Genomic DNA, 16,642 nt, shown 5'->3' on the forward strand with positions numbered 1-16,642 from the left:
GTTAGTAATGAATTGGGTTGAGAGATGTCTCCCCTTAATTTAGAAACCGCAAAGGTTTTGTTACGTAAGTAAGGCTTTTAGAGGTTTTTGACCAAGTAACAACAATAAGCATAGCCTACAGTCCGCTTTGTCCATACAATCAATTTTTTCGCCACGCTGTTGGTTCTTGTGAAAAGTCTTTCGGAAAATACGAGAAGAAGAAGAAGTAGAAGACGAAGAAGCAGCCCACAACTGAAAATTTCAGTTATGGCCAAATGCGTCCCATTTTCAGTCTCATTTCTTCCGAGTTTCTCATGAATGCCCCTTTCAGTCTACGGTGTGTCAAATGCGCACATCACTACAACTGCTGTTTGTCAGGTGTTGCTTGTGACACACTGATTATGTAAAGTAAATGACAAAATTAAATTCTATATGCCATTAGGGGTAAGTGCCACAGGCCGAGGTTTCCTCTCAAGTCATAGGAGTTCGCACTGAGTCTATCTTTTTCATGCTGAGTGTGTTCAATGCACCCTTTCAAATTCAGCGAGCGAAAGCAAAATGGAGTCGAAGAAGGTGATGGTTCTGCCCTTGGTGACTTTCAAACAAGCGACCAGTCTTCATTCCATCTTGTACCGAAGCTGTGTGGTGGAATGCACACTTGAAATTGGTCTTTGTTAGTGCTGAAGCAACTGAGCTAAGTGTGTGCGTGTGTGTGTGTGTATGTGCATCTGTATGTCTTTGGAAGAAGGTGGTAGGAAGGCGGTCATTTTCTGCCAAATAGTCATCACAGATGATGCAGTGAGAGAGATGAAAACCTTGCAGGATGCTCGTCTTTCTGAAGTGCACTTAGCAGCGTCAGTAAGTCAATGAAATCTTGCAAATCTCTTTCTCTCTCTCTCTCTCTCTCAACACCAGGACTATGTTGATATGAAAGCATTATCACCAGAGAACAGAATCGAATTTTCGCGCCAAGTTTAAGGCGACATAGATCTAGGGGGAGCTAATTTTTTTATTTGTAAAATGGATCTTATGCATTTTTTCCTGGCTATATTGTTTAATAGTTTAATGAAAATACACAAACATATGACCCTGGTCCCTTGTGCAATCGTTTCCAAGCAGAGGGAGGCAACAAGTTTGATTTGGCGACTAATCTGGAGGTCTGGTTGAACTGTGTCATAAATAACCTGCCAATCTGATTGTTGCAAGAAGCAGTGGACTCGACAACTGAAAGGTTGTTTATCCAGAGAGGTCTTCATGAATCATTATAGTTTATCATCACTTCCACTAAGAGTTACTGGCTTTAAAGTCAATGAAATTTCTGGTGTAGGGTTTGCTGTTTTTGTCTAAAAGAAAAGGGACTTGTCCTTAACTACAGATGCTTCCGTTTGCACATCAGAAAGAATGTTTGCAAAATGGTCAGCAGATAAAATGAACAGCATTTGTAATATTCAGAGACTCGAGTGCAAGAGGAACCCTTCAAAATTTGAAGATCTCCTCGTGCAACGTACCAAGTTTTCCTTCATAAAGTCCAGGAAGTTTTAAATGGATACTGAAATAAGTTTTAGCCAAGTTCATTCATAGGAATGGTTCTAGGTTTCACTTTGTTTCACTTTGTTTGGTTTTATGTACGGTCCTCCACAGGGATAATTCCCTCTCTGGCGGGCCCTTGTACGTTTTCAAAATAAGGTGCTTATATTTTATAATTATCTTTCAGTGTTTTCTCGTCAGTATCGTAGCTCCTGCAGGATAGGAGAGTCTTTAGTTCTTTTTTAAACATGCTTTCTTCTTGTATTAAATTGCATAGAAGATTATTAGTCAAAGCCATGATCCGTATCATTTTTCACCTCTGACAGAACCATTGCAATGGCTCCTCCTTTGAACAAGTTGGTCGTCGTCCCCTCAATGAAAACATCGACCTATTAAGGGAGAACTATACAGGAATGTGAGAGACGATAAGAAAATTCGATCAATTATGGCCACATGACTGTCTGTCGTCTCTTAGCGAGAGGCACAGAAACACCGAGTCTTCCAGCATCTGTCCATTGACCATAGGAGATAGAGTCCTTATATTATATGATGATTCATTGACCTATATTCTCTATTTCATTTGCATATATATATATATATATATATATTATATATTATATATATTATATATATATATATATATATAAATGTGTGTGTGTGTGTATGTGTGTTTTATATAATAATGATGAATAAAGAACCATCAAAGAACGGTTGTTTAAGCCGAGTCACTGAAGCAGCAGATTGATTGACACGTCGAATGCTGACGACAACAAAGTGACAGCTTTAGGTTTCCGTGCAATTAAGGCTATTTAAATATATTTAGAATTGTTTTAATAAATGTAAAAAGTGACTGTGATTAACTTGATAAGGGAAGTTCATGAGAAATGATCTTTTGACTGTGAAAGAAAGCATATATCGTTTTTTATACGTTAAATTTGACCGACGGTTGAATGAATTTAAAATTTAGGCAAGCGTGGAAATCAGTGGTGTGGAAATGCGGCAACATTGTACAGAATTAAAGATTCTCAGAGCTCACCAGACTTTTCAGGATTCTTCAGCTACAAAATTTACTTTAAATATACGCTTAGTTTAGTAACACCATTTTCTACGGCTTATTTCACACATGTCATTATTTTCTTTCTAAAGCCATTTAGTTCTCGATGCTGTCCTTGTTTTGACGAATTTTTTCCAAAGATGTTTTACAAGTACACTTTACTAGTACTACAGCACATTATCAGATTCTAAATACGTCTAAAAGCCACTTAACTCACTATTGTGCAACACAAGGCTTGCAACTTTAATTGCTGTTCGTGAAAATAAATGGTTCTGCATACTGCAAAAAATTCAAATTCAAACAATCAGTAAAAGGTTGTCAGGAGAACATTTCCAATTTGATCAACGTCTTACCTTTAAACGGCCAAGATCCAGGTGACAAAATGGGTTCAGTTTATCAGAGTATGCAACGTTCCTTCAGGCCTCCATTAAGGCATGTTTTCTTTGAGTCCTCGGCCTAAAAGGAAAACATTTAATCATGGACTGATCTAAAGTTCTGTGATAAAGCCCTCCCAATACTCATCACGGTACAAGATAAGTTCGTGAACTTTCAAATGATACCATTATTGGTTTGTAAACTCCTTTAGGGAGCTTTACTATCAATTTTCATAGATCTGACACATTTTTTAAAGTGTATAGCTCAACTAGATGGCTTCTTTAAGTTTTACAGGATAGCTGCAAGGTGTTATTTATTTACTTTAAAAACATCCTTCTCTATATACTTTTTCTCCAGCTGCAGTTCCTACAATGAGAGATTTAATCTCAGTATTTTCTGCATCTGATTCAAGAACAAAATTCTCCTCTTTCATGGGTTGTCTCGATTCAAAAGAAATAAATGCATCTTCAAGCGTTCGCTATTTCCGAAAGCTAGCATGATATTGTTATGCTCAGGAATTCGACAAGACCTTTTGGAGGGCGAATTTGGGATACCTTTTGACAAAATGTGAGTGTACCTAACACCTCATGAACGAAACTTCTTCACCTCAGTAAGTGCTTTCCTGTAGTTCTGTCATATTTGAACAGTACACACCCAATATTAAAATCGTAGGGTATAAATATCTCATAGATGTAGGCTACTGCAATCTCTTCATCACCTTCAAAGTCTACTTTACTTTCAGCTCTTTCAGAAATTCTGTGAACATGAATATTGTGTTCTTTTGGTGCTACCACTCAGGGTTTACTCTAGTTTCCAGACCCTGTACTTTTGTGTTCACATTCGTAGAACAAGTAGGAATTTCAAGTGTCACCCTCTATCTAAACAGTCTCAGAAAAGCTGAAACAGTACTCCATACTCCTAAATACTTCAGTACTCACCCATGATAAGCCATGATTTGATGGCATAACCCAGCAGTAATGTTTCTCCCTTCCTGTTGAGTTAAGGCAGTCCCTCCAACTGGCACTCATCTGGTTCATCAGGCAGGTCCTCTCGACAGTTATCGTGCATTGCTTTCTTGAAAAACTACTTTTCATGTTTCATTATACTCCTTGGTATCTTCATGTTTTCACATCTCCTGAATTACTGCAGCAAGTCTTGGCAGCAGCTGGTCTTGGCAAACCTGATTTCTACGTTCATTTACCTGTGATCACAATGACATTTTGCCACCTCTCCTTGCTTTCAATAATTTACTTTCATATGTCCGTCGTTTCCTTTACCATAATTAGGATATTCGCTGTCCTAGTCTTTTGTTTTCCTTTCAGCTGGAGACATTTTACTTACTGTCTTCACCCCTTGAATTTTTCCAGCTTGGAGCACTTGTGTTCTTTAATATTTCATGTAGTAAATCGTGTTCCGTCTGCCTTGAGCACCATGAGAACAGCAACGAACCTGAAATATGAAAAAAACCCTTTGTAGAAGACAAAACTTATCTGAATATGAAATGATGAATTAGAGCCTGAACCTCCCCCTAATGAGTTGATCATGACACCATTTCCCACTAAACCTTTAACCTTATGATCTGTTATTACATCTTACAACCTAACCCCTTCACACACAGCTGTTGGTAAACCTCAGCTGTTATTGAAAGACACTTATTCCATAATTAGTCATGCTTTTTCACTTACTTCTGTATCACTTTGCTTTGCGCTCGTAATGTGCTGTATACTAAGCAGACCTGACTTTTTGAAGGCAGCGTTGCCAAGCGCTTCAGCTGATGTCACACTTATCGAAAAGGTCAGTCAGTTATAGTTCTTAATAATGCTACTATACCGTAGTGCCACTCAGAACCTTGCTACTAGATGCTTAAAACCAATAAATTCTTGCGAATTGTACATAGAGTAACATAGACCTTTCTAGTTCTCCGAAAAAACGCGGGCGAATTGCATGCAAATGTCCATATATTGCATTTTTGCAAGCATATTCGTCAATTGCTTTGCTTGGACTAAAATTATACCTGCATTAGTAACTCAGCTTACTCCTGTAACAAAACTGAGTAATACCTTTGTCACTAGCAGTGCTCAGAGCTATAATTGAATTAAAAATATAAGTGAGTGGAACTGTACACCTGCACTGTAACACATCTGAATGTCCTCTATTTATGGCAGTCATTAACTTCCTGAAGTGAACTTACATTTTCATCTTAGTCAAAATAATAACAATGGTGTTCCTTCAAGCGGAAAATGAATTACTATGCCAGATGTTTTACCATAGCCCATGGCATAGGCTCGAGTATTCTAATTGCCAGCTACGTTTCCTGAAGCTTTGGGTCGACCTCGTTTTCTGAGTGTTGAGAGGGTGCAGATTAGACCATCATTATGGAGTACACCTTATGATTCTTCAAACAGCTACGTGCACGAGTTTGTGACAAATAAAAGTGTAGGTCCTTTACCCGGTGTCATTCATGCCTCCTTCCTTCGGGTTTATTCTCATTTTCCACCTGATGCTTCACCTTTTCTTCTGGCGCTGCCAGAAATATATATGATTGATGGCGGGTAAGAAGGGAAGCCTACAGGAAATGCTCACACAACACGCACCAAACGCTAACAGTTACTGACTGTCACTATAAATAAATCAGAAGCACAGCTCCTCAGATCAGATCAGCTGAAATCAGCATTCTATAAGGAACTGAAGTCACAACAACGTATTCATTAGCTAGGCTGCATTTACGAATTATCCGAGATACCTCATTAACTGATAACATCATGAGAACTTATTCTGAGACGTCATGAGAAGAAAGGAATGACCTCAACGCATTCATCAAATAATGCTGGAAAACTTCCAATGTGGTTTTGTCAAAAATTACCCTATTATTCCTCTGACCCGTAAACTTTCGAACAGATAGGCCGATTATTTTCACTATTAGGAAGCTACCATAAAGTTTCCAGCGTTTTGTATGATTGGACACGTCTTCCGAGCTTCCACTTCCGTAATCGAGCCTAAAAAGGAGTGGATGTCTGACCAATTGTGCTTAAAGAATTGAATAGAATATCGAGTTTGGGCCAAAGGCCAAGCGCCGGGACGAAAACTGACGGTTAAAAAGGTTTGAAAGGTGTAACAAGAGGAGAACCTCGCTGTTGCACTAAGAATCAATTGTTAGGAGAGGGTGAAGAGTAAGACGGAAGAACAAAAATATGAACAGAGGTACAGTAGAAGGAATGAAAGGGGTTGCAGCTAGGGGCCGAAGGGACGCTGCAGAGAACCTTAAGTAATACGGGTAACTATGCATAAACTAGCTCTGAATCTGTCGTCCCATGTCCTTGGAACTGCGGTAAAAAGTCCACCGAATGCCAGACTTAAAAAGGCCTTATAAACAGTCTTCATAGGTGAACATTCCAGCTGGATTCTCTTACGGAATGCAGAACGATCAACTAAACTGGTTCAGGGAAATCCTTCACAGTTAATTAATGGTGATTCGTGTCTCTGTTCAAGACATCCTACTTCAGCCAAAAACAAGAATTTCAACCCACCGATAAGTACAGCAAATCTAGTCTGCAAAATTGCAGTAATTCTTGTAAAAGAGAGAGAGAGGGAGACTATTATATAATAGCCTATATTTTCCAGTGTCGAAGATTAATGGAAACAGGTTTTAAAGTTATAAAAAGTTATATATATATTCTTTAATAAACAACGTCCCCCCCCCTTAGGTATACACATAAAACTGTACTATGAGGATACATTAAATATACATACATACATAAATACATATATTATATATACATATATATATAATGTATGTGTATTGTAAATTAATGTTTAAAGTACACATATGTATGTGTTATATATATATATATATATATATATATATATATATATATATATATATATATATATATATATATATGTATATATATATATATATATATATATATATATATATATATATATATATATATATATATATATATATATATATATATAGTGTGTGTGTATACAATATATATATATATATATATATATATATATATATATATATATATATATGTATGTATGTATATGTATATATATATATATATATATATATATATATATATATATATATATATATATATATATATATTAACATAAGCAATGGGCATTCCTTGATAACCATCCATAGCAAAATTCCACAACACTGATCAATTTTTAACTGCAATAATAATCACCAAAAACTCTATATAAAAGCTCAGATGGTACTAACAGTCACGGTTTGTCATTCTGGATTGCCGAAGACGCGAGATTCAGTGGATGTCATCACACCATCACAAATTGATCAATTGACCTCCGATTCACCCAGATTATTCAACGGACCTTCCATTTACCCAGATTGTTCAACTGACCTTCCATTTACCCATATTATTCAACTGATCTTCGATTTACCCAAATTATTCAATTGACCTTCGATTTACCCATATTATTCAACTGACCTTCGATTTACCCAAATTATTCAACTGATTCTCGATTTACCCACATTATTCAACTGACCTTTGATCTACCCAAATTATTCAACTGACCTTCCATTTACCCAAATCATTCAACTGACCTTCCATTTACCCAAATCATTCAACTGACCTTCCATTTACCCAAATCATTCAACTGACCTTCCATTTACCCAAATCATTCAACTGACCGTCGATTTACCGACATTATTCAACTGACCTTTGATTTACCCAAATTATTCAACTGACCTTCGATTTACCCATATTATTCAACTGACCTACCATGTACCCAAATTATTCAACTGACCTTCCATTTACCCAAATTATTCAACTGACCTTCCATTTACCAGAATTATTCAACCGACCTTCCATTTACCCAACTTGTTTAAGCAAATTATTAAATTTACCTTCAACTGCTGGAGCCTAAATGCCTAGCTGGATTCAAAATTCTATTTATGTTGAAGTCCTGGAGTATTCCCTTTAGAAACTGCAATCAAATTCTCACTCAATATTAAAAGTGAGCCAAAGTCACGGAATAGGCTTCAATTTTAGAGCCAATCGCAAAACTGTAACACTCAATTTCCAAAGTTATGCAGCAGCTATTCCTGACTTGCTCGTAATCTGACTAAGAAAATTCCTTTCACTTTCCTATATATATGTATATATATATATATATATATATATATATATATATATATATATATATATATATATATATATATATATATATATATATATATATATATACTGTATAGAATTCCTTTCAAACTATCCTTAGTCATAGATTAGAGCCTTTTTTCCTTGGTCACTGTCTTCGTACAATAATACAGAAGTCACCATTTTCACTTCCCTATTCTGTGCCCAAGAAAACTATTATTGTCACGACCACTCACAGCCATTATCACATCACAGTGCCGTAGATACCCAGTTGTTTGTTTACGTGACACTTAAATTTCACTAGTTGAACGCTTGACACCAACTCTACCAGTACTTAAGGAAATATAATACACAAACCAAATACCTCTGCTACCCAGAAACACTTGCGATGTCATTAACACTAAATGAGTGGGATTTTTCGAAATCCTCAAAGGATTTACTACACTGACACCCAAACGTCCACCTCCTCTGGAGTACTGCAGGAGACTGACTCACTGATAGTCTGAGTCTGACACTCACCTGACAGTGCTGACACCTGCCCGGCTGGGCCAGAACCAAGCACTTCCGGTTACCTGTCAAGTCGTTAGGAAACTACAGAGGTGAACTTTGTTGGCATGTGGACTTACGCTAATGAAAATCGGTTTTTTTTTTTTTTTTATAATATACGGACAATGAAATGGAACAGAGAGACGTACAAGACGATATATTGTCCCAAACATTGCTTCGATTCTTGACAACCGGAAAGCTTCCTTTGAAATTCTCGGAAGTTCTAGCTAGGAGAGAGAGAGAGAGAGAGAGAGAGAGAGAGAGAGAGAGAGAGAGAGAGAGAGAGAGAGAGAGAGAGGGGGAGAGAGAGAGAGAGAGAGAGCCCAATGACAAAATCCGGATCGTGTCAAGACTAGGGAACCCAACAGCGAACCCAGTGATCCCCGTTTAGAGAATGGCCAACCCTTTCCGGTCCGAACTCCATTTCCACATGAGGGTTGGTACCAAACATGGCTAAACAGTGATTCATCTACACCAGAGGTTCCCAAACTTTATTTTCCTCGGTACCCCTTGGGCTTTTTTATAGGTTCCCATGTACCCCTAACACTAAAAATTAAGCTTAATATTAAAAAAGAACATTTTAATATTTTGATATTTTAAATTTATGGTGTCTGCATGTGTAGATTACATGAAAGTTGTGCTAATCAACACGAGGAAATTGAGAAAAGTGCAATCTGAGTGCAGATTACAACACCATGTATTGTACAGTAGTAAATATCTTCTTCAGACCAAACGTACCCCCTGAAACGTGCAAATGTACCCCTGTGTGTACATGTACCCCAGTTTGGGAACCCCTGATCTACACTGTTTCGCCGTGTTTAGTAGCCTACTAGCCCCTGGCGGATCAAATGTATTTCGCCTTGTTTAATACTAGCCCCCGGGAGATCAAATGTTTGGTAGCGAAGTGTTCATGTCTAGAACAGCGAACCCGATTATTCCCATGTTCAAGAATAAGTTGCAAAGAGCCGATGAAAGACCAATTGGAAACCTTCCAGCTCTTCCTTTCTGATAAAAGATAAGGAGCCGTACAAATGCAATAAAGCCGAGAAATTGGTGCAAAAGTCGACGCTATATACGAAGTGTCCTTTGTGCTTTTCACTCAGGTTTTATGTAGAGCCCTCCACAGGGATGATTCCCTCTCTGGCGGGCCCTTGTACGTTTTCAGTATAAGGTGCTCCTCATATATTTTATAATTGTCTTTCAGTGTTTTCTCGTCAGTGTCGTAGCTCCTGCAGGACAGGAGAGTCTTTAGTTCTTTTTTTTTATTTGCTTTCTTCAGGTGGTATTTTGTTGAAGCAGTGAAAACTGGTCATACTTATCAAAACTTACAGAAACGGAAGTTCACAAACAAACATGGAAACGCTTGAAACAACTCAATATCATACCTGATGATCAGTCAGCATACAGAAAAACCACTCACCAGAGACTGCACTGTGTGCAATTATAAATGATATGGTAGAAATTATAGCAAATGGAAAATGTGGCATCCTGGTTATGCTTGACCTAAGTGCAGCATCTGACACAGGTGACCACAATCTACTGCTTGAAGACCTGAGAGCAGTAGGCATCGAAGATGAGGTACACAAATGGTACAAAAGTTACTTAGAAAATAGGAAGGTTACAGTGGTTATATCAAATGTGAAATCAGAAAATAAAAACCTTAAAAAATTAGTGCCCCAAGGCAGCGTTCTGGGTCCACTGCTATTTGGCATTTACACAATCGAATTATCTAGAATTCTAAATAAGCACAAGGTTAAGTATAAACTGTATGCTGATGATACCCAGTTCTATTTTTCTGTCGAAACGGTAGAAGACACCATTAGCCAAATTGATGCAATAATGAAAGATATTAAAAAATGGATGTCGGCGAAGAAATTGAAACTTAATGTATGCTATTTGGATCTACGAAAATGTGAACACTTCAAAACGAATAACTATTGGTTCGTCAACAATAAATATTGTAGCAACAGTGAGGAACTTAGGAGTATTTATTGATTAATAAACTGTCGATGAAGAACCACATATTGCATATTACAAAAACCTGTAACTATCATACTAGAAACATTGCATTCATTAGAAAATATCTAAGCGAAGATACTGTGAAAACAGCAATTTGCAACCGGGTACTTTCGCGGCTTGACTACTGCAACGTTACATACTACGGTCTCCCTAACTACCTACTAAGAAAATTGCGAGGAGTACAAACTAGAGCCGCTAGGTTAATAAAAGGACTACGTTCCCGTGACAGAATAACCCCAGCACTAATTGAGATACATTTGCTATGAGTAAAAGCTAGAATACAGCATAAAATACTACTCACAGTTTTTAAAGCACTAAAACATGATGAACCAACATATCTGAGAAACTGCTTAAGCTTCTTTAGACCCGAAATGAATATTGTAGTCAGGCATGCAAGTGAGGCATATAGGCTATTTGAACCTAGAACAAATTGTAAGTCAGGCGAGAAAGCATTTGAATGCTGCGCACCAAGGCTATACAACAAAACACCGCCTGAAGTGAGGCGCACACAAGAAGAATGGAAATTTAAAAAGGAACGAAAGACTCTCCTATTCTGCAGGAGCTACGAGAAAACGCTGAAAGACACTTATAAAATATAAGAAGCCATTATATGTTTTATGTTTAGTATCACTATGGCCTTTCTTTACACAATTTCTACACTCGGAGATGTTACCAGCACATTCACTTGATTTGTGATTTTCACCACGTCTAGGCCAAGCTTGGTCATTTCTTCAGTTTGTTGCGCTGTGACCAAATTCCTGACATTTATAGCATTGATTGGGCATGTAATAGTCGTATACTTTGCAACGGCTATACAGTGTACACAATTTGTCACCTCTAACATAGATAACCTTCCGTATTTGTGGTTTGCATTTGATGTTATAGTGTTTATATTTGTCATCTTTGGCTATCATTTCCTTTACAATTTTCAGGTCGTCATTTTCAGAAATGAGGCTACCCATCAATGGATTTTTCTTTACAATGTTATTGACAATGTCATCTTCATCTTTCGGGACATAGACTACTTTTATTTTTGGTTTAAGTTTACCCTTCTCATTTACTGATATGCTGATGATTTCCTGAATCTCCTTTTTGACTTTTCTAAGTTTTCCTGTCTGGAAAGTTTGTAGATTCGACCAGAAGCATTTTTTCTTTGGTGATTCAGCATAAGTTTTGTCCAAGTTTGTCATGGTCTTCACATTTTTAACAACATTGTCAATTTTGTTTCGGATTTCATCTATGTTGATCATTACGTCACTAGTTTTCTGAGCCGAATCCTGAATCAACTTTGTTAATATGTGTTTTCTTTTATTTCTTCATGTTCATCTTCAATGAGTTTTTTGTGTGTTCTTTGTTCAGGCCTCTTGCAATTGTGACAGATGTACAATATGTTGTCACTCCGAAGTATGGGTGAGCATCTGAGGGGCCAAAATATAGCCATCTTTAGAGAACCCAGGGAATGCAATTAGTTAAGTAAAACTTGCAGTAGTGTAAAACTTATTTTTAAATTGAATTTTTTCTTTTAAACATCAACCACCTCTATTGCAAACGGAAAACGATTGGGGCATTGCCTAAGTAAACATGTTCACGCCATGCATGAACCACACGTGAAGATAGCTGAAAAAGCAGTCTTTATTGCAGATTTAATTATGGCTACAACATGCACACAATATTTGTATTTATTTTTTCTCCTCCAAGGTTAAATTGTCTGAATCAACATTTTCTTTGGATTAATACCTTATTGTATAAGAGCAAATCCCTTCTTTGGTCCAGCCCTTTAAATCAAGAATTCATAACACTGAGGTGGTTACTCTGTCCATTATAACCAAACTGTCGGTCTTTGTAAGAATTGCTATCTTGTACAGAATGTTTTCCATATGTTGATGTTGATGTTTGCGTTCCCAGTAGTTATAGAAACCATTGTTTTTGTGTGGGCAATTTCTACCCATGTGTGTGATGATCCAGATGTATTCACTTCTTGACCATATGAATGACCTGCTTTGGAACTCTCTTCTGCATGTGCTTTTCTCAGCTCTGTACCTTCCATTCTTTACAAAGCAGTCAGCATTTCCTTTCACGTTGTCGCAGTGTTTTTCCTCTTCCTATATCCTGTATCCTCTGGCCTCTGTTGCTGCAATATCCTGATAGCTACCCTAGGTGTTGGAGTGTTCCTATTGTAACGATAATCCTTAACATTTTTGCATCACAAATTCCTTTATTTGCGAAGACATTTGACGAGTTTCCTCCACTATTTCATCTCATGCATCACATGTCAGAATTTCATCTGGTCCAAATTTTTTTGCTTCATGTATTATTTTAAGAGACACTTTTATATCAGTAACTTACCCCGTAATTACTTAGCTAAGAGTCTCTACTCACTCGGCATCTTAAATTTTGAAGTTGGCGGCAGCGACAACTCAGCCAAGAGCTTCAATTTGTTTCTGAGGGCTTAAGAACGCACATTTTTAAGAATGCAGCTTGCTTTTTGGAATTTGGTTGAGATCTTCCCTTACGGTGAAGTATTTTGCCTGCGGTAGCCTTCGGCTTATGTACTTAGCTAGGTTTTCACTGAAACCTTTAATTGGATCCAATTAGTCTCGTAGTGAGTTTACCAACTTTGACTTTTTCTTGTGTCAGTTGACAATGTCTGACACTAGCACTTCTAGTTTTCAGTATTGCGGCAAAGGCTGCAATACTCAGTTGACGAAAGCACACCCAAGAGGACAAGTATGATCTATTGACCAGACCTGTGAAGAGCGTAGGGACTGGAACAAGAAGAAATGGAAGACTTTATCTTCTCACTCGAGTAAGTTAGAAACAGACCATACGAGCAAAGCGGCTTCTAGAGCCAAGGTTAAATCATTTGCTAGCCAGAGTATGACTCCAAAGTCTAGTAATGTAGAAGTACCTGTTATCACTCCTGCCGCTAACCTCGTCTCACCTGTTTCCAGCCCTCCTCTGATACCACCTACTCCTTCTCTGGCCTTCCCGTTTCCGAACCTGATCACTTCGCCAGCCTCGAGACCAAGTTTGATCTCACTGCCAATACAGTGGTCCAATTAGGGACATCAGTGCACACCCTTAAAGATGAGTGCTAAAAGTGTCAGTGAAGTGGTAGTGGAGGCGGCGGCTTCCCGTCCCACTGACTCTCCTAGACAAAGGTCACAGCCATACTCCCCTAGACCTGAGGGGACGCATACCAGAGGCCCAAGGGAGATCGGTGGGGTCTGCCCACGGGTAGTCGCCCTGTCAGTTGCGTCCCATGTTGCGACAAAAGACAGCCGCCGGAAAGGCGTCTCAGACGTGCATCGTCTCTCATCGAGTTCTGGAGATTGCAGCCCTAGTAAGGGAGGGCACCTGTGGCGCTTCTTGGATGAGTCCCGCCCCCCGAAGAGGCATGTGGCGTACAGGAACCAATCTCCCCCGCTACCCAGCAAAAGGTTCAGGGAACCTTCCCGTAACACTCAACCGTCTTTTAGCACTTGGTATAGTCCCGAGCATTTTTCTCTGTCTGAGCACCAGTATTTGGCTCCCAGGACCTCGTCCTCGTCTGTTAAGCGCTCTGGTTCGTCTACCAAGTGCCCTTCCTCTCGCTAGTGCCCACAGACCTCTTCGGAGTGCCCAGCAGTTCCCGAGAGCCAGGAAGTATCTGAGTGCTCTTTGGCGCCCATCTTTAGTCAAGCACCTGATTTCATCTCGCCATCCGGCACCAGCTCCTGTTAGTCTGGCATCTTATTCCAAGTGCCTGGCGCCAGCTCCAACTCGCATGACTCCTACTAGTCCATCTCCCGATGTGAACCTCCCTACCTTGGCAGAGCTGCACCCTTTCTTAGTGCCTATCCAGCGACAATTAGACGGTATTTTGGTTTTTCCTCAGAAATCTTTTGCATCACTCAAAGGCCCTACCAAACCTTCCTTGTCTCCGGCTTCTTCGGATGAGGAGAATCTAGACCTCAACTCGGCCCCTTCACCCTGTGAATCCTTACTTAGGTATTTATGAATGAACTTTACAGTTTTCTTCACCCCAGCGGCTCCTGCTTCACTGGCTTCAGCCTTCATGATGTCTAACCAGCCAGCTGATTCAGCCATACTCCCAAAAATGGCTCTTTCGTCATCTCTGAAGAAGGCATTAAGTGAAGAGGAGAGTTGGCTTTCTGACAGGAGACAGCAGGGCAAGGCCTCTTTTAGTATTCAGCCTTCTCAGTTTTCATGTAGAAGGTACCAGTCTTACACCAAGGGAGAAGCTCCTTCCTTGGCAGTGGCTGCCTCCTCCCTAGGGGACTTCTCCGGGTTCACTGATTTGGTGCGTAGGTCCACCTTCTCCTCTGCTAAGGTGATGTTTCCTCCCTGGAGATGGATCATTTGCTCAAGAACCTTTTTAAGGTATTTGAAGTCCTGAGCTTCCTAGATTGGTCTGTGGGAGCTTTAGCCAGAACATTCAGGATTCTTCTTCACTACCAGATGACCGTACTGCGGACTGGCTCAGCATACTCTCCTGTGCCGAAAAGGCGGTTAGGGATGGTTCCCAGGAGTTGGCCTCCCTCTATGCCATGGGCATTCTCAAGAAGAGGGAACTCTGGGTTTCCTCTACCTCTAAGGGCAAGACCACGTTGCACAAGTCAGCCCTCTCTTCTCTCCTCTCGATAAACGTCACCTGTTTGCGCAAAATATTGTTAATGAAATTGCATCGCACCTGCACAAGAAGTCAACGCAGGACCTGCTAACTCAGTCTACAAGACGTTCCAGAGAGTGGGCAACTTTCAGCACCAAGACAAGCTTACCTCTTCAGCTGCAGCCCTTTCGAGGCAACAAACAGAGGTCACAATCAAGACAGCGAGCAATAGTACGCGTCACCTCGCGAGCCATCAAGAATTCCTCTTCGAAGCCCACCACTTCTAAGTTAAGAATCAGTCCTCTGTGCTCCAGTGGGTGCCCGACTCCATCTCTTTTGGGAGAAGTGGAGTGTGAAAGGAGAGGAGTAGTGGGTAGTGAGAGTTCTGAAGGAGGGATAATCTATTCCCTTCAAAGAGAGACCTCCGTTAACGAGCACTCCTGTCGCATCGACTCACTATTAGGCCAAAGTACTTTACCAATTAAAATAGCTCTTCATTTCCAAGGGACAAGAAACCTGAAAAAACTTGCATAGTTAATGAAGGTTGAAAATCTGATATTGTATCTGTCATAACGTGGAACTCTAAGCAACTTCGTAAAACTGGAAATCGAAGCAGTGGCACTCTAAGAACCAGCTTCAAGTGATACACTTCTGAGAATGCCTCAAAATGCTCCATAACAGAATACAGTAGGCAGCTTTAACTTCCAACTAGTTTTAGCAGGAGCCAAGGTAGAAGCATTCAAACGAGTGCCAATCAACGGAAAGAGTCATCCAAATCAGGATTGAAATCTGTCAAGTCTAAAAGAACTAAGATGATACAAAATGGTACATTGGCAGGCTGAGACAGTAGTGAGGTGGTAAATGCCAGAAACAGAGATATTCTCAGGAACACCAGCAATGATGTCATAGGATGCCAGTAGTAAGCACCAGACGCTGAAAGGGAAACAACTAGATGGAAGAAGGTAGAGGGTTCTCACACGACATCACCGCAGAACGCACTAGGGAGCAGTGGATGAGCTGCTAGTACAGATAGGTAGCTGCCAAAAGGTGAGGAACATGAGACGACAAGAGGGGTGGGTTACAGTCAGAAACCAAAGGAATAAATGATAAAAGATGATAACACATAAATGACTGAACAACTGAAGTACTGATGCAAGTCAGAAACTACTGAAGTAAATGAAATACTGTCTATAACCCATAGATAACTCCACCAGGGCACACACATCATTGTCATTCCTGCCAGATGATAACTGTGAGCCAGTTGATGTGTCTTTAACTGTACCTAATAAATCCTTCGGAGTATACATTGAATTCAAGATGGAAAACAGTTGGGAGGTGGTGAACTACACAGATCTCCACCCAAGACAAGCCTTGGTTGCATGGTAGAAGACCTACTGA

At 39.5% G+C, this 16,642-nt stretch overlaps 1 long non-coding RNA gene across 1 annotated transcript; it reads right to left on the reverse strand.

Moving 5' to 3' along the window:
* Positions 1–2,289: 2,289 nt before the first annotated feature.
* LOC136825940 (uncharacterized) lies at positions 2,290–8,559 on the reverse strand. Its single transcript, XR_010849486.1, has 3 exons — positions 8,432–8,559; positions 3,874–4,384; positions 2,290–3,016 (listed from the first exon to the last, which is right to left on the reverse strand). It is a non-coding gene; the product is annotated as an uncharacterized lncRNA (long non-coding RNA).
* Between the last annotated feature and the right edge of the window lie 8,083 nt (positions 8,560–16,642).

The sequence above is a fragment of the Macrobrachium rosenbergii genome, chromosome 40 (genome assembly GCF_040412425.1).
Source record: "Macrobrachium rosenbergii isolate ZJJX-2024 chromosome 40, ASM4041242v1, whole genome shotgun sequence".
NCBI classification, from domain to species: domain Eukaryota; kingdom Metazoa; phylum Arthropoda; class Malacostraca; order Decapoda; family Palaemonidae; genus Macrobrachium; species Macrobrachium rosenbergii.